Source organism: Anser brachyrhynchus (genome assembly GCF_964034855.1).
Source record: "Anser brachyrhynchus genome assembly, chromosome: 1".
NCBI lineage: Eukaryota > Metazoa > Chordata > Aves > Anseriformes > Anatidae > Anser > Anser brachyrhynchus.
In genome coordinates, this window is record NC_137694.1 from 144,809,544 (window position 1) to 144,828,091 (window position 18,548).

Genomic DNA, 18,548 nt, shown 5'->3' on the forward strand with positions numbered 1-18,548 from the left:
ACTGGGTGTGCAACCTCTTTTGACCATTCAGTCTTCTTAGAAGTAAAACTTATTTCTAGAAAGATGTTTGAGGGGATACTAAAGGAACTGTTTGGCTCATTAGATTCTCAAAGAGACAGTTCCTCAGACTTCATGGCAGGTATATTTAAAATTAATTAAAAGTGAAAACTATTTTATAGTGTTCATAATCTCATAATCTACTTTTTTCTTTTTTCTGTTTTTTTTTTTCTTTTTCTTATCATATCTTCATGATTTCATTGTTGTTACAGTTGGCTGGATGTGTAAAGACCATTATTATCTCTAATCATGCCAGATAATACAAGAACAATCTTATTGTGAGTGTGCTTTCTTCTGCTTTATTTTTATTTTTTCTCCCTGTTTGGACCATTTCTTAGAAAAGGTGGAACACTCTCATTTTTTGTATCAGTATGGGGAACGAGGGAACTCCCCCAAAATGATGAACATCAGGTGGAATGTGGCACATATTTGTTAAGGTAGGACAACAGGCTTCCTTCCATGAGTTACCAGGCTACATTTCTTTTGTCAGATCCCGTGAGATACTTTCAGCTAAAATGGGTGCATATCAGCCAGCATATTCCTAAAATTACTAAACCTTTTATCTTCCATGGGCAAAGGAATTATGACTTGGCTTGATATGTAGTACAAAGAAGCACTAAAGAGCAACATTTGACGTATATTTCTATACTATTATTCTCTCTTCAGGAAAAAAAAAAAAGAGTCTGGGTAAAATTGTTACTCACAGGTTAAAACTGATAGAAAGATGTTTGTTGCATTCAGGAACATAACAGAGAAACTGCAAGTCAGAAATTTGTTTTAGAAAGTTTAGATCTTGAACCTGTAAAACTGCTGAGTTCAAACAGATCCACTTGACAAGACTGTGCATGGATTGATTTTTGAACCATTTATGGTCCCTATATGGTCAACTATTCATGACACAAGTCAGTTTTGCAGGAGAAGAAAACAGTGAGGGACAAACAGTCCAACATTTAGAATTTCATGAGCAACTAATACTGTAATTTGCTTAAATTATTACAAACGTTATAAAATTTTTATATTTTATAGGAAATTCTTCTATAAATGCCTCTATAAAGGAAAGGTATCTTTGTTAATTACAAAGGCTGGCATAAGTGAGCAATATATCTAGTTTTTTATATTAAACAAGTATAGCAAGCCTAAGTGATGTCAATAGCCAAACCTGTGACCTTTAATTTTTTAATACTGCAGGTTTCAGTTTATCTATCTCTTTTTTGAAGGTTCCTCACTAAGAGGCTGGAAAGAAAATAAATAAAAAATAAAAAATATGGTTTTAATTCTAAAATATTATCATTAAAATTCGTATTTGTGCCTCAAAAACTTACATATGCTTTACTTATCCTGTTTTGAGTATTTCAAACTTTCTAGAAACTGAGGAATTACAATTGTCAGTGTCCTTTCCACATGAGAGACTGGGTTGATGCCTGTAAGTTTTCCAGCTAATAACTTCTTTTAAATTAGTGAAGAATTCTACTCATATGCAAGGAGAAGTAGGTAGTCTTTTTAACTGTCATTTTTTTTTAAGTTTAGCGCTAACAAGAATAAAACAATTTATTTTAGACATATTATTTTAGATGCAATAAGGAAACATGATTCTGATCAAAGTCTGTTTTCTGCTGTTCTTCTCCTCCTCTGTCTCTCCATCCTCTTTTAGGGAACATGCTGGGGGTGTGCTGGAGGGAAGAGTGCAGTGGTGTATGGATTGTGTTGTGCCCTGGCTATTCCTCAGCTGGTATATCAGCTACGCGGCATGATTACAAGCTGGCACAACTTAGAGCAGCCCTGAGGCTGCTCAAAATTGCACTGGGGCTGAACAGTCCCCAGATGGCCCCAGGAGTTGGGACTGCCATTGTCACCATCATCCATTCCTGCACTTAGAATACCTTAGGCAAGGAAGAAAAATGTAGCAAGTGAACAGATCTGGAGAATTATGAATGTGTCATTTTTAAGTAGCCACCTTACAATTTATAGGATCAAGATTTCCTCATTAATTTACATTGATATTACATCAGTCAAAGAACTGCTGTGTCAAGATAGGTCATCTTTTCCCAGCCTTATTTTTCTATATTTACTTATTTATTTTTTCTTATGTCATCAAATTAATAAATTAACTCATTTTAAGACTAGAAGTCCACATGGCAATATTTTAACTTAACTTCCTGTATTACATAGGTCATTGAATTTCATCCTGCAATTTCTGCATTGAACCCTATGACTTGTAGCTGAGCTAGAACATACGTTTTAAAAAGCTATTCAATATTGATTTAAGAACTCCCACTGAAAAAGAATCTACCACGGCCCTTGGTAATTTGTTCCAGTGATTAATTATCCCAGTGTTAATATTGTGCATCTTATTTTCAATACCTCCTCTTGCAATGCAGCACAGTTTCAATGGGCAAGACAGGAAACATATGACAGTGTTCTACAGAGAACCACAGAGCACCAATCTACCTGAAGCAAATATATTGTCACCCTCTTGTTGCTTCCTTCCAGAGGTAATGAGGCATCAGTAATCTTGTGAAGCCCCCTGAGAACTACAGACCTACCTGTAAATAACAGGGGCTCAAGCATGACATAAAAACTGATCCTCACCTCCTAACAATTGCCAGAGAAATACCCACCTTTACACAGGATGAGCTTGCTGCATGGGTCAGAAGGGCTAAGTATGCAGGTACACTTATTTCCTGGCTTGCACTTAGTATCCTCAAGGATGCAGGGGTGATTTTTTTTTTTTTACCCCTGAGTGTGTGTGGCTGAAAATACTGCAGTTATCCCGGTCTGTTCACAGAGCACATCATTTGTCTCATTGGAATTTTTCATAAATTTCCATAGAAGCTAACATGGTGATGGAGGTGGCTGGAGGATATCAGCCTCTTTCCTTAATTATAAAACATAAACTATTGCTAAAAGGAAATGAAACTATTGCTTGTTTGCAGGCTAATGCTGTCAGAGTAGCCAGTGGCTAAGAATTGGTTGCATTGCCTTCAGTGCTGGATAAAATCTTCTGTTCGTGAATGAAGCAGTACAGTTGGTACATGTTTTTCTCTTCACTTCTTCATCTCCAAATGTGCTTTAGTCCTAACCTAGAGGGACCACCTGTGAGTAAGAGGGTAGTTTAGTCTCCATGCTTATTCACTCCTTGGTCTCTGCTGAGACTGTCAAGCTAAGAATGCCAATTAGTTCAGCATTAACAAGCCTCTTTATGTGTTCTATTTGGCCTAAGAATTGACAGCTTCAATTCTGAATTTCCTTGGTTATGTGGTTTTATGTTAAATTCTTGTTTCTCATGAAAATGCTCTCAAGCCACTAGTTGGGCTGTAACTAATTGTTTCAGAATTAGGAGTGGGCACAAATCAAAATCTGGTCTGGTTACCCTTGGACTTGGATACATCACCAAATCTAAACTATACTGCTCACACTTAAATGTGTTTACCATGCTCCTCTGAAATAAATTGTTTTGTCTAAAGCTGTGAAAGGTCTTAGTTTTGTATTGGTGATTGTGTATGGGCCTGATACAGAAGCAAAGAGTGGGGCTTCAAGCAAATCCTGCCTAGGGACAAATTTTGAAAAGTGAAAGAATTTTAATCCATGGTTTATATAGACTTCTTTGTACTTGTAAATTTCTATTAGCCCTCACCCATCAAAGTACTGCAAGTGCTGACTACTTCTGCGCAACATCAGAGATTGTGCTTTCTCCTGCTGTATTCTACATACTTAGGAAGAGAGGTAGCCTCCAGAAAACCATGCTGCCCCACTCCGTAGTTTTCATCTCTTCTTAAAACCCTCCATCGTGATGACTACAAAGGAAAATACAGTCAATAATTAGGCTATTGTACTGCTGAGATCACAGCACATCTCTGTATCTGGGATTTTTTTTATTGCTTCCCTGTCCCTATCCATCCCATTAAACACTTTTACTAGATGTGTCAGGACTGATATTTTTGTGCCTGTTTGTACAGGGTCTGCACTCCACTGGAGTACAAGTTTGTAGTCTAGATTCTCATGCTTTGTAGCACCACTGATATACAATAAACATTAAGAACCTGCAAATAAGGCAAAACGAGAGAGATAGTTTCTAATTCTGTTTTTCATGGGCTCTATAGCACTAGTCAGCATGCCTGAAAAACGTCTCTGTGCATGTTGTTTATAGCCTTGTTGCATTAGTCAGCTTCCTTTAATAAATCAGATACAAGTTGTGACATGCTGTTAATTCAATCACTAATAACCTGCTCAAATTGCAAATCTATGTCAGCAGGTTGGTGTTGATTAAGTTGTAGTCACTACTAACATATTATTTTAAATGACTGATAATTTTTATTTTCTGCAGTGGTAGACTGCCCTCTCTGATTTTTGTTGTTGGTGGTGGTGGTGGTTGTGGTTTTGTTGTTGTTGTTGTTTCCCTCTCCCCTTGTAAGCTTAGAGAAATGACACAAATGGCCCTGTGGTGGTCGGTCCTCTATAGGCCTTTCTCTTCCTCTGTTTGCTGCAAAGAGAGCTGGTAGCCACTAGAGGGGAGGAGACTGCCGGCTTTCCTGAGTGCTTCACGCTACAGCTTGAAGGTGCAGAAGCTGTCACAAGACTGGTTGCCCAACGAAATGGTTTTTAAAATTTTATGAAGGTTAGTAAAAAATAAAAATAATAAAAAAATGTTTTTCCCCCTGCCCCTAATCCCCTTAATGCACTTGAACTATTAATTTCTCAGCACATAGGCTCTCTTTGGAGTGTTGGTATTTCAGGTGATGGCTGGGGGAGGGAAAATCCTACCGTAACAAACATTTAAAATGTTGCGTCTGAAGGTAATGTGTTAAATTTTTCAAAGCAAATGTTATATTTTCTGTGCAAGGATAGTGGCAAGTTAGTGTTTTGTCGAGGAACAGCAAACATTTGTTTCTTGTGTGAAATTAGAAGTTTTGATTTTGTGTGTTGAAACTTTCCAACCATTCTGTCCATTCCCCCACCCCCCCGCCACCCTCAGGAAACTAAACTACCGATGCTGAAGGAATGACTAAAGTAGTAGAAAACTTAAGCAGCATTCTAACAAACTTTTTGAACCATATAGGCTGTCATATATATAACCTACACTAACCCAGAATAGCAGAAATTCTCATGTTAGCATCTGTAGATGTATAAATGTATATTTCTGTACCTTTATAGATACAGTCTGACCTTTCATTTTATTATTTTTTTTAAACAGAGTAAAATTCTTGGTATTGTTAAAGAGCTATAATGTAGAACTGTAGCTTGTTACACTTACTCTCCTGAGTGTAATTGCACTAAGATCATTCTGTTTCCATTTGGAAAGCCAGTGGCAATTACTGGAATACAATGTATCATGCATTTGCTCACTGGATATAAAACGTATATACTAATTCGCAATAAAATGTAACAGCTGTCAGTGCATTTTCTGCTCTGTTACTTCAATAAATTGGAACTCTGACTAGAAAATGGGAATATTGCATTTTTACACACTCCGTAATGTGTTTGCTTTTTGCAAATACAATTTATTTTTTTCATGACAAAAATTGTGGTTTGTTATTACTGGTAGTGGATAAATATTCTTATATCAGAATGAATTACACATGGTATCTGTAAAGAAGTAGTAATATTTTCTGCTTTTTATTGTAGCCTGTCTCCAGTAAACAAAATGCACTTAACCTACTTCTGTCACATACTAGGTATATTTTTTGTTAGCACTGCAATGGTTGGGGGAAGGGGTGGGGGCAGGAGGAGATGGGGCAGGGGGAATATTTTACCATACCTTTGCAGGTATTTGGATAACTGGTTAATATTTTGCAGGAGACTGCTGTTTCCCTCTTGGATTTCTTTTTATTTTTATAAACCTATATATAGATAAATAGTCCTGAAAGACAGTTATTAACCATGATTCTTCACATTATGAACTAGTGCATCTGAGTTTTATTTAAAATAAAATGCCTGCACATTTGTGTAATTTTGTTACTTGAGGTCAGACTTTTCACAGATAATTAGCCTTTTACACACTGTGAAATCAACCTGCATTGGTTATTTGGCTAGACTCTTTGCTTCTGTTCTTTATTTCCCAGAAGGTTAACGTGCTGAAAATCTAGCTGCAAGCACATAGTACTGTCTCTTTGTGTTGCTAATTATCCCGTTGCATAATTATTAATATCAGGAGCAGGAAGAGGAAACAAGCACACCAAATAGTCGTGAATGCTAGTGTTCTGGCAGGAAGCTAGTCCTGCATTAATAAAATGTGCCTGTGCCAATATCACAGAAGATAGGAGCGTTCCTTGTTAAGGATCATTTATTAACTGAGATCATCTTTTAGTTCGCCTTGGGGTAATGACTAATGTCAATGGCAAATTTCACAGTTGTCTAGAGAAATGAATTAAATTTGTAATAAAAAGCCCTTCGGCTTGTTGTACATGTTCATTTATTGGAGTAGTTGAACTAGGAGAACTGTAAGGCAACCAAGAACATCGGCTTAATTTTCCTTACATATAATAGTGACCTTTAGCTTTATATTGAAAAAAGTTACCTATTATAGACTGGTAAATTAAATGAGAAGTTCCTCTAATGCAAAATAAACTAAGTGACTGAGCTAAGTTAAACGGCCCTTGAGCTTATGAGTTTTTTTTGACAGAAACAAATCCTTCTTTTCTAATTCTGTTCTGTGTAAGCTTTCTAAAGGTGGTTTGATGTCTAATCAGTCAGGTAAAACAATACAAAGTGGGATGCTAAAAAGTTATTAGAAGTCAAAGGATATCAGGATGACTGGAAACTTGGAATAGTATGTTTTGGATATTGAAAGTATGGCTTTGTTTGAAAACTTTGAAATGTTCTCTATACATTTTCTCCTACAAGCTCAAAGAAACCTGCATCAATTTATACATATTTATATATATATATATATAAAGGTGGTGTTTTTAGTTTTTTTTGTTCGTGTGTGTGTGTGTGTATGTGTGTTTGTACATTAAAAATACAAAAGCAAGTCTTCAGATTTTGTCACTGCAGGAAATAAATACAAAATTCTGAGAAAAATATCCAACTGTATGGATTGAGAATTTAAATCCTCCTCAGCTCCTAGATCAAAGGACAAAAAAAAGTTTCTGATTTCAGTGTATGCACTTTAGTCTTGGGAAAGATAATAATCCATGTCCTACCAACAATTGAACACAGACTGTTTTTAACTGTTAGTGTACTAGGTTTCTCCTCAAAGTTATACCATACCTTACTGAACACAAGAAAAATATGGGGAAAATCCCAATGGACAGCAATAGAAAAATCCTGCAGCCGTTGAAAGAAAATGGAGGTGGGAATGCATTTACTCTACCATCAACACCTAGTTAGGCTCAGGATATGCTTATATGGTAATCTCCCAAATCATAATGAGATGCATGAAAAATAGTCAAAATTCATACAAGAATGTTGTTTTACTTTGTGTGTTTGTCAAAGTTCATGACAGAATTGCTGCACCAATGTTTGTAAAATGATTCTTGTGTTTTATATAGATTCTTCATTTAATTCTGTGTAGCGTGTGCGTTTGTGTGATCTGATGGTAAAAATCTTGTTCTTGTTTCCATCAAATTTAATATGACAGTCATCCTTACTTAATTACCCTGAAGAATCCTGATGTTCTCTGTAGAGAAGAAGCACTTTGTCTACACTATACAATGAGCAAAATAACTTTTTAAAGTTTGTTAAAAAGCAGTATATTTTAATGGATACTTTCCCCATAGTAAAGATATTTTTTTTAATAGTTTGTCAGGTGAATAGAAGGATGTTCTCAACACACCTGACCAGGCTTAGCAAGAAAATTGGAGTGACTACTAAAATCATGAAAATGCAAACATAGATACAATTTCTTAACAGCTCCCAGGACAAACCACAGGTTGTTAACAGAGATACAGACATAGGAATTTTTAAAGGAATTTTGGCAACTCCTGTCTATATTATTCTTGTGTGACGAACTGAAGAGTGAATCATTTCAGATGTGAAATTAGACGGTGTAGAAAAGGATATAGCCAAGTGTAATATCCAGGGATTGTGATGCATCCACTGGGAGTCAGTGTTGCCGGGGGTCTTTTTTGCACCAGTCAGCTAATGCACCCAAACTAAGGAGGCAGAAAATAGGGAGTTAAATGTGAAGGTACAAAGCTGCTAATGGTTACTGTTTATTTTATCTGACAGAGAAGGTCAACTTTAATTTTGTATCTGTCACATGCCTGAATTCTAATGCATCATCTTAGCAGCTTTTAAGAATATTCCAGAAATGGTTACCAGAAGATAATGCAGAAAAGAAGCATGGTAGTGTTCATAAATGGGGGAGGGAACCAGTAGACTTACATTATCCTTTGGTACAAATCCTTTCTAAGTTTAGTGGCACACCGTCTTCTTTACTTAAAGTTCAGATTAACATTTATTGCTCAGATAGGGTGATACCTAATTGAAGAAAAATTGTCATCTCCATGGCTCTGAGCAAAATGTACAATTTTATCTTTTACCTTACTTTAAGTGCACAAAAATATTTTAGAATATCTGTTTCTTAAGCAGTAAAAAAAACTTTTGTTTAGCTGTGTGAAATTGTATTTTCATGCCAGCAAGGATGTACAGTAGCTAGAGGTTTTCATTTCAAAAAGGCTCTTCTAAAATCCAGCCATTGAAAGTTGTGAATATGGTAAGCAAAACCTGTGTTTTTAAAATAAATATTCTAATGCCTGCTCAGAATGTGGGTATGGGTATGTACAAAAAGTGTGCTATACATTCAGTTTTCACTATGTTGACTTTAAGGTGTTTTTTTTCTTTTTTTCTTTTTTTTTTTTTTTTTTAATGACAGAGGGAAAAAAAGGACATAAAGCTAGAACTTGATCTAAGCGTGATAAAGACAGTGACTGTATACAGGTATTTTCAAATTTAAATATGCAGTTCTCTGAAGCAAATCAAGATATGTCCTTACTTTTCTGGAAAAGGAGAACTTCCACCTAATTTTCTTCCACCATTTTTTTTTCTTCCTAGAAAGCGTGTAAGTGAAAATACAAAGCACCTTCTAAGAAACTCAGCTAAACGAATGCCCTTCAGCTAGGAATAGGAAAGTATGTTATTATTACACAATTTTATATGTATATATATATATTTTTCTTACAACTCAAGTACCATAATAAGCATTTGATGAATCTCTTGAATACCTACACCACTTGTCAAACTGTTTCAGAAATTCTAGTGTGAGAAGTACCTGAAATTTAGGCATCTTTATGTAAGTTGGCCAGACATGGATTAAAACAGCTGAGCTTGAAAATATTGTTACTTTTTTTTTCTATTATTATTATTTTCCTTTCTTTCCTTTCTTTCCTTTCTTTCCTTTCTTTCCTTTCTTTCCTTTCTTTCCTTTCTTTCCTTTCTTTCCTTTCTTTCCTTTCTTTCCTTTCTTTCCTTTTTTTTTTTTTTTTTGCAATTATTTTAGTCACCTTTAGGAAAAAATCTCTAGTCTGTGCTCTCTGAACTTTCTGTTTGCTTAAACTAAATTTGGTATTTTATACCAAGAGGTATTTCTCTTCTCTTCTCTTCTCTTCTCTTCTCTTCTCTTCTCTTCTCTTCTCTTCTCTTCTCTTCTCTTCTCTTCTCTTCTCTTCTCTTCTCTTCTCTTCTCTTCTCTTCTCTTCTCTTCTCTTCTCTTCTCTTCTCTTCTCTTCTCTTCTCTTCTCTTCTCTTCTCTTCTCTTCTCTTCTCTTCTCTTCTCTTCTCTTCTCTTCTCTTCTCTTCTCTTCTCTTCTCTTCTCTTCTCTTCTCTTCTCTTCTCTTCTCTTCTCTTCTCTTCTCTTCTCTTCTCTTCTCTCCTTTTCCTTTTCCTTTTCCTTTTCCTTTTCCTTTTCCTTTTCCTTTTCCTTTTCCTTTTCCTTTTCCTTTTCCTTTCCTTTTCCTTTTCCTTTTCCTTTTCCTTTTCCTTTTCCTTTTCCTTTTCCTTTTCCTTTTCCTTTTCCTTTTCCTTTTCCTTTTCCTTTTCCTCTTATATATTGTATTATTTACTTTTCATATCCTTAGCTGACCAAGAAATAAGGCAGCATGGGACAAATAAAGCAGAGATGGGTGGGGCTCTCTGAAAGATTCATTTTCTCTCTATGCATTTCTCTGCTGTAGAATAGACTTTATGCTTATTCACAGAAAGGGAGTTTAGAAATGTTTTTAGAAAATGCAGATGTGAAAAGCATTCTTAATAAGGATGGGAAAAGAGTTTGCACTCCCCTTTTAACCACTCTCTCACCTCAGCCCTTTTCAGCATGTAACCTTATTCTCTGTGGGATTACTTGGATGAAAACCAATTAGAGAACTGCTCACACAATATAAATGCATACAGATTAGTACAGATTGAACAGTACCAATGCCAACTAATCATACAGTATATAAAGTACTAAACAATATAGATATTAAGGAATGATGGGGAAATGGACTCATATTGTTATAAAGCTGAGCACAAAATGGAAGCAGCATAAAACTGTTTATTTAAATAATAAATAAAGTATAGGTTTTCTCTTCCCCCCTCCTTTTTTTTTTTTTTTTTTTTTTTTTTTCCCTCTTTGTGGCAATCTGCCCATAGAAAAACTAAGTATACCAAAGAACATGTCAGCCTACATGTTTTCCTGGGTATTCCCCATCCCTTCATGGTAACGTTACTTCATTGTTGCTGTTTTTCATCCTTTAACTGCCCATCCCCTCGATAACCTCACACGTGGTGTTCATATTCTTCAGCTGGATTTAGGAGGAGAAAATGGTCTCCTCCAAGAAGGATGCTCATGACGCTGCAAAGATGTCTAGGAGGGACAAATAGAGACTCTGAATATAACTGAGTTATTTTAATGTGTGGCCCCAAACGACCTGGAGTGTTTGTTCAGCTGAATGAAGCCTGCAAGAGGATGACTGCAGAACCAGGAGATCAGACATTGTTTCCCATTGCATTTGTATTGTCAATTCCTGACATTCCAGGGAGGATATTTTGAGGAAAATACAGTACTTTATCTCTGCACACCTGTTGCCCGGCAAAGGAAATGAAACAAGGAGAAAATGCAAGTCTCCTTCAGGTTTCATGCTCTCTTCACACTACAATGTGTGTTCTGATGTGTCTACAACTTTGGTCACTAATTTTCTTTAGTTCTTTCCTCCTATTTCTGTTACCATTAATAAGCAAATGTTTTCATGATTAAAAATAGAGCTAGGCTTTCTGACAAGCAGTAAACTTTTTCAACCCTTCTCCGATATTTCTTTGTTATATGTAATCATACTGAACGAAACCTTTTGAGTCTTTAAGTAATGTCACAGACCATTTTCAGTCTGTTCCTAATTAGAACCATGGGAGGTATCTATTACTTACTTTAATATTGAAAGGGATTTTTAATCTCTGAAAAACATTTTGTCAACAATCTTGAAAAAATGTGCTAGAATTTTGGGTGGACTGCTTTTCATCTTCTTCTGAATGTCTGTCTGACTGATTTCTTAACTGTTGAACTAAATTGTCCTCTTACTATTACAACAAATGTGAGAGTAATAAGTCTATCCAAGTATATCTACAAGCCAAAAGTAAATGATAGCAATGCACATAAAAACAGTCATACTGATATAGATAAAAACAAATAAACAAACAAACAAAAAAAACAATAACAACAACAAAACATTGAGACAAGTAAAGGAAACAGAATACTTTACAGGAGAGATTGGTGTATACATCAATCTTCTCCAGAACAGCTGTCATTTTTAGACCAGCCGTGATTATGCATTGAATTTTACTCTCAAAGTGTTTACTATAGCATTCAGAAAAAAAGGTTAATTATTGTAGTAACTCCCTGTACTATATGGTGCCTGTTTGTTTCTAGCTTCAAAGAAGAGAGAAAAGAAATCTCTGCTATCATGGATATTACATAATTTTAGTTGGATTTCTGTGCTCCAGTTTTAATAGAGACATGCAGGATCTCAAAAGCCTGCATTCATTAATCTTTCACTGTACCTAAAACCCAGAGCCAAATCCTGAAATGTGCATTTGGGTATTAATTATGTTCACACAGGAATATTGGGTGGGCCCTTTTGTGCGTGATGTCCTCATCAGATGATGTCTAGATGTTATCATATCCTTAGATGTAGTAATCCAGTAATGATTCCCCAATCATGATAAAACATCATTTTAGGAGACATAATGGAGAGAGCGATCAATAAGTAATAAATTGCCTGGTATCCAAGCAGTGTGACTTGTTAACGCCACAAGGCAGGAGAGGGCAGCAGGTTCCCACCATCTAGTCTGAGTTCGTGTAATCCACTCCTCCCTCCAGGGTTAGCTCTAAACCCACAGGCAAAGGAGTCAGAACTAATTGTTTCTTTGGTAAAGCTTTTCATTTTGATCCTCAGATGAAAATGTGCATTAGCAAATATGAGGAACTTCAGTGGGACTTTTGGATTTTGTAGCAGGGATGTTATCACTGGGATTTTTCATGCCAAGGCTCAGAGAACTTGAAGGAATGCTGAACTTTTCCATCAGAAATTCAGAACTGATCATTTGAACTTTAAAAAGAACTATCTTCTTATCATTGATATGAACCATTTCTTGGATTGTCTGGAATGAGACTTGTCTCCTCAAATGCCATTCTTGCCTTTACGTCATTATTGCCTAGCCTACCCTAGTCCAACTGTAGGAAAGAACCAGTTGCCCCTGTTGCACTGCTATGGAAAGCCAAACCCTGATCCTTCTCAAAATGTTAAAAGGTGCCCACTCAGTTCATCTGAATGTTTAAGTCCCATGAGAAGATATTATTACTATAATGACCAACACTGCAGATAGAATGTCCTCATTTAGAGCACTTTGCCACATCACCTATCGCAGCAAGTCAAATTAAGCACAATTTAAAAGTAATTATTCCTGTCTAACAAGTAGGACTATGTTATGCAGATTGACAAAGAAAATTTATTTTTATTTTCCTATCTGTCACATATTTTTCAAGGACTAGTCAAGGAACTGAGGCATCATGAGCACAGAGGTTTTAAAATAGTGAAAGACCTATTAGGTCATTATCTCCTCCCTTCACCTAGGAGAGATTATTTACTGACAGAATAGTCTGAAGTGCTTTGTCCAGCCCAAGGTTTAATGACACTTGTGGTTGTCTAGAAATTCTGGCAGCAGCAACAATATTTTACAGCAAATAAATAAATTAATAAATAAATAGTCATTGGACAAAACCCACTAACATAGGAAATGATACCATGTTTAGAGTTTTTATGCGAGGTTTTTGCAGTCTCAGAAAACACTTCCTGCAGAACCAGAGAAGAAGGTCTGGACCAGCTGAGGGAGGATGCCCACAGTTTTGGAACATAAGCTATAAATGATAGCAAAGCATTGATTTTGTTAATAACAATTTTTATGTTGTTCTATAAAAATGTATTGCTGGGGAAAAAAAAATAAGAAAGAAAAAAAAAGTGAAGGATGGAGGGTTGCATTTGAGTGGACAAAGGAGAAAATTAGCTGCCAAGGGTAATAGAAGTGCAGTGTAACACTATTTCTGTTTTAGGTATAGGAGGGTGTAAGAAAGCAGCACACTGCTTATTGATTCACCTGAAAAAGCTTGCTGCCTCCTGAAAAGACTTCCCGTACTAGCAAGACATCATGGGTGAATTCCTGTCCCCAAAGAATTGAATGAGGATCTTGCCACAGACTTTCTTGAGGACAGGATTCACATGCTAGCTGACATTTTGGTTGTGTGGTGCAGAGCAAGGGGTTGATGCAACTTCAGCTTATGAATATACACATATAGCATTCACTGTACTGGGAACTGAAACACAGTCTTCAAAGAAATAGAGAGAAGTCAAAGTCCAGGATGCTTTCTATACCATCTCCAGACTGGTGCTCATTTCTGCTAGGCAGATGCTAGTCCCAGACATTTTTTATGAGTTTACATTCCAGAGAATAGCCTACCTGAAAGACATTTTCTTTCAAATTTTCCCTAATTCCCTTTTAATATCCTGTTCATGTTCCTGAATGTGTAAGTAAGTAATAAATATGCTATTGTTATGCTTAGATTTCAGGTGTATTTTGAATACTATCTTCCAGGAAGTGGTGTCAGGGCATCATGTGAATTGTGAAGGAAAGGAATGTTGTAGCTGACTATCTCCTGTGACCAATAAAGCTTTGTGCCATGCTCTTTCAGACTTCACTCTGTCATTGATACTGTCAGTTCTCCAGGCTTCCTGCTAGTCATATTTACTATTCTTGGCTGGGGCAGGGGGGAACTGCCCCTCAAATAGCAGAGATGTTACTCGGTGGGAATGCTAGAGATCAGGATGAAGACCTTGAGTGGATTAGTGATCTACTCCTTAGTAGATGCAATGTTGCATTTTGTACTGTTTGGTGCATCTGTATGTGCCCTGGGTACTTCTGTAACACTTCAGCTGTAATTTTCATTGAGACCATCTTCACCTGCAGTTTTAATAATTCAGGTTTAATGTGGAAGAAATCATACATATGGCCTCAGCTAAATCCTGCAAGTGTTTCACCTTTCATCATTTATGTTCATAGAAAAGCTTCACCTTTTCCACAGCTTGTTCACCCTCCCATACTAATAAATCTGGATTAGAGAAAGAAAACAAACAAACAAACAAACAAAAACTTTAGAAAGAGTACAAATAACGCATTTTTGAGTATGAATTGTCTTGGAGGACAACAACTCAAAGTGATTTTGTTTCATCATTTTCAAAAATGTACAAACCCTTGTTTTACACTTATATTTTTGATGTTGTGAGTAAAATTATGTTATTGTCCATTTTTATATGTTTCTGGTGCCCTGGGAACAGTTAAATAGAGCATTTTCATATTAGAAAACCCAGAAGTGGAAAATACGTATCAAAAGAGATAATATCCTTTAAGAATTGAGGGTACTGAATTTAGAAAAGAAGAAAAAAATTCTCAGCTGAGATCTGTCATTTCTGCTTCCTTCATCTGCTTTCCACTTACATAATGGACAAAACTTTTTAGCAATTTTAGCATTCTCCACCCAGCTGTTCAAGTGAGCATGTTGCTTCTATAGTGAAACCTACATACAGAAATCAGATTTTGTTATATATCTCAAACTTTTCAATGATATGAAGAAAGGGAGACCGCATGTGCCACTCATCTTACTCAAAGCAACATGGCTGCTAGAGTTGGAGGTGCACTCTGATGAACAGGATGTTCCTCTAGAGTGCTCCATCATTTTGTCTTCACTGGGAATTTAGAATGGCTTCCTTAAGAAGAGTTAAAAATATAGGTACAGTTTGTTCAGGGTTTCTACTCTGAGGTCATTAGTAGAATTATGGAAAGAATAAAAGATGACTAGATCTTGTTACTGATGTCTGTTGACGGTACTTATAGTCTTGTAAATGTCTGTAATACAGGAGAAATACTATGGGTGAGCCTGTGTCTGAGAGCAGAATGAAAATACTGCTAGTGGGATTCAGCTGGCCTTAATTCAAGTCATTGTTCCCAAATGTCCAGTAATGGCCACCTATGATCCTAGTCCAGCTGACAGCACGCTCATATAAAAGTCTCCGTGGAGATACACAACAATTAGAGAGAAACGCACATAGAGTGAAAGCAATTGCTGTTGAAGAAGTTAATACTGGGAAATGCCATGAAACCAAGTTTCTACTGCACATGTAGCCTTTATTCCTTGTAGGATTCAAGCTGCCTGCACCAAAGTAGAAAGCACTGATCACCTAAGCATATTCAAGGAGATAGAGCTGGATATGATTTGTACTAAGATCTGTGCTACTGTGGTGGAAAGACATATGATGCTTGCTCAAAGCAAGCTGAATACAAGCAGAGGTCAGTCTTGCGCTAGTGAATGGTACCTTGTATGTGGATATACAGTGCTACTGGAATTCAACAGTGGCTAGCACAGCTCATTATTCTACCATGGACATGGTAGAATTGGGGTTATGAGATGAAACAGTGCTTGTGGCTGGACAGGTTACCCTGAAAAATGTATTTGTGTGCAGCAATGACAATATAATTTCTGTCATAGGAACCTCTTGTCTTTGTTAAGAATTTGTGTTTCACCAAAATGCGATTCTACTAGATACTGCATTCTTGCGGTATTTAAAAGAAAGAGAGTAGATTAATACCCAGGAAATTCCTTCGTAGAGAATGGAATTTACTACTTTGGATATTTACATTAAAGTATTTTTTCTTCTATAAAAATGTTTGTGAAGAAAAAGCCATCCTGGAGTGTTTTTTTTTGTTTTGTTTTGTTTTACCTATACAGATGATTTTTAAAGAAATTTTGTTTTCAGCTGGTTTGGCTCTGCCAGATTTTCTGTTGGTTAGTATTTGGATTTTTGTTAAAAAATCAGAATTTATGTTTCTCTTTCTCAAGCACTCTCTATGCTTAACTCACATAGAGCCAGTAGATGATAATTTTGTTTCCGTCCTGATACAGTAAAAAATAACCTCTTCATATTAAGATGACTTTGCTTTTTTGTAAAGATGTGGCATGCAGGTCAAAATCAATATGTATCCAAATCCTTTGTGGAAAGAAAAGATGGATAAAATGCTTTGAGACAAAATTTTAAAAACAAACACTGTAATTAGCTTTTATTTAGTCTTTTTTTTTTTAAGACAATGATTTTCATTTCATATGGAAATGTAGATTTCTTCAGAGTAATTTCATGTTCCTTTTGGTTTAAAGCAACTTTTTTTTCCTTTGATTACTGAAATATGCAGTTCTCTCTATTTAACACGTAATACCAAATCAACATACTTCCCCCTTCCTTTTTTTGCTGATGACAGTCAGCAGAAATCATGTTCCGAAGTGCCCTGAGAACAAGGGCATTGATCTCAAGTGAGACTCTTGTGCCACCTTCCCCTTGTCACTTTCAGCTGTAATTTGTTAAGATATCAGCTCTAAATTATTAAATACTTTATAAGTATAAATAATTCAACAGTCAACAAATAAAGTGACAGCCCATTAATCAGTTTCCGTACACGTACATAGGTGGCATGCGGTGGTCTGTTCTGGGGTATGAATTCTGCTGTGGTTCGTATGCATTGTTTCTTCTCACCTCAGAAAAAGGTTTGTGTGTTTTATAGGTTTGGGATTTGTTTGCACCAGATCAAAGTTCTTCCTAAACTCCAGTACAGTGTTTGTGGCAATCTTTAAGGCTTTTGCTGCATGAGACCATGTTGATCTGTGGTCCATCCTTCCTTATGGCTGGATTTAAATCTTACAAAGGCAAACCCAGCTTGGCAGCACCAGAAATCAGGCAGTGTGTTTGTAAGTGGGCATACTGCAAAGTGACACGATCCTCCTAAGAGCAGGACAACTTCTTACTTGTCTCGGGCATTACCTGAATGAGAGAAACAGAGTGTGAATCAGGCTAAGATTGTTTTGTGCTGCCCATATGATTAGGAAGAATTCCCTCCTCAAGATTTCAGTAAACTTGTCATTACACACAAGCATCATGTATCAATGAAATGTTGTTAGAACACCATATATTCCAAATGCAAAGTATTATTAGGGTTTCACAGTACAAAGAAGGCCTATTTAGCACTCCTGTATTCTACCAGGAATCCATCAGTGGGCACAAATCTACTTTTCTCCTCAGAAAAATAAATAAATAAATAAATAAATGAATGAATAAGAAATAATAAAAAAAAATGTCCTCAGACATTGTTATCTCATATTGTCACGAATATTCTAGGTAAACCTGTATATGGAGATTATACACAGTGCTTAGATTTGTTGGTATTTTGGAAAAAAAGATAAATATATATAGATACATATATATATTCACTGGAAAATGTTTAAATAAATGCTGTGTGGATTTTTGTGTTTTTAAACCACCACATGACAAACATAAATGCACAGTGATCGCCTTTAAGCCTTCGATTTCATCAGTGCAGGTGTTGCAGATTTGGATTGGCAGTAAAAAGTTTCCTCAGGAAGAATGGGAGAAATGGCTGTTTAACAGCTTTGCATTCTCATCTTGCATAGAAAGCCTGGGAAATTCTTGTCATAATGGAGAGACACGAAGAGGCAACTGAAATGATCCTAAGTCAAGGATCAATCCATCACATATAGGAAAAGATTATGTATGTGTCAATCTCTCTTGCTTTTTGATGCAGAACAAATGGATGTTACCCTTGGTAAATGGTTTATATGAATGCCAGTGCAGCATTTTAATAGAACAGGCCAAGGACAGGGAGACCTCAGACTTCAGCACAGTCAGGGTTTCTTGCGGGATAAAGCATTAGGCTGGAACTTGCAAGACCTAAGTTCTGCTCTTTCCAAGCTGTTTGATGACCTTGAGCAAGTCACTTCACCCCTACACTACACCCTTATAAAACTGTGATAATGATATTGACCTCTTTTGCTACAGAACTGTGGGGTCTAGTGGTTAAAAGTCCTGCTTAAGTGCAAGATGGTATTGTCACCCCATGTGGAGTTGGAACTTTGATGAGACGGATTTTGGACCACATGCATGCAGTGAAGAGATCCTAAATTACACTGGTG

The 18,548-nt window shown here is 36.3% G+C and overlaps 1 long non-coding RNA gene across 1 annotated transcript; it reads left to right on the forward strand.

The window, feature by feature from the left end:
* Positions 1-4,006: 4,006 nt before the first annotated feature.
* On the forward strand, positions 4,007-14,605 carry LOC308188204. The gene is made up of 3 exons (XR_013945244.1): positions 4,007-4,672; positions 9,049-9,125; positions 10,777-14,605. It is a non-coding gene; the product is annotated as an uncharacterized lncRNA (long non-coding RNA).
* Positions 14,606-18,548: the final 3,943 nt, after the last annotated feature.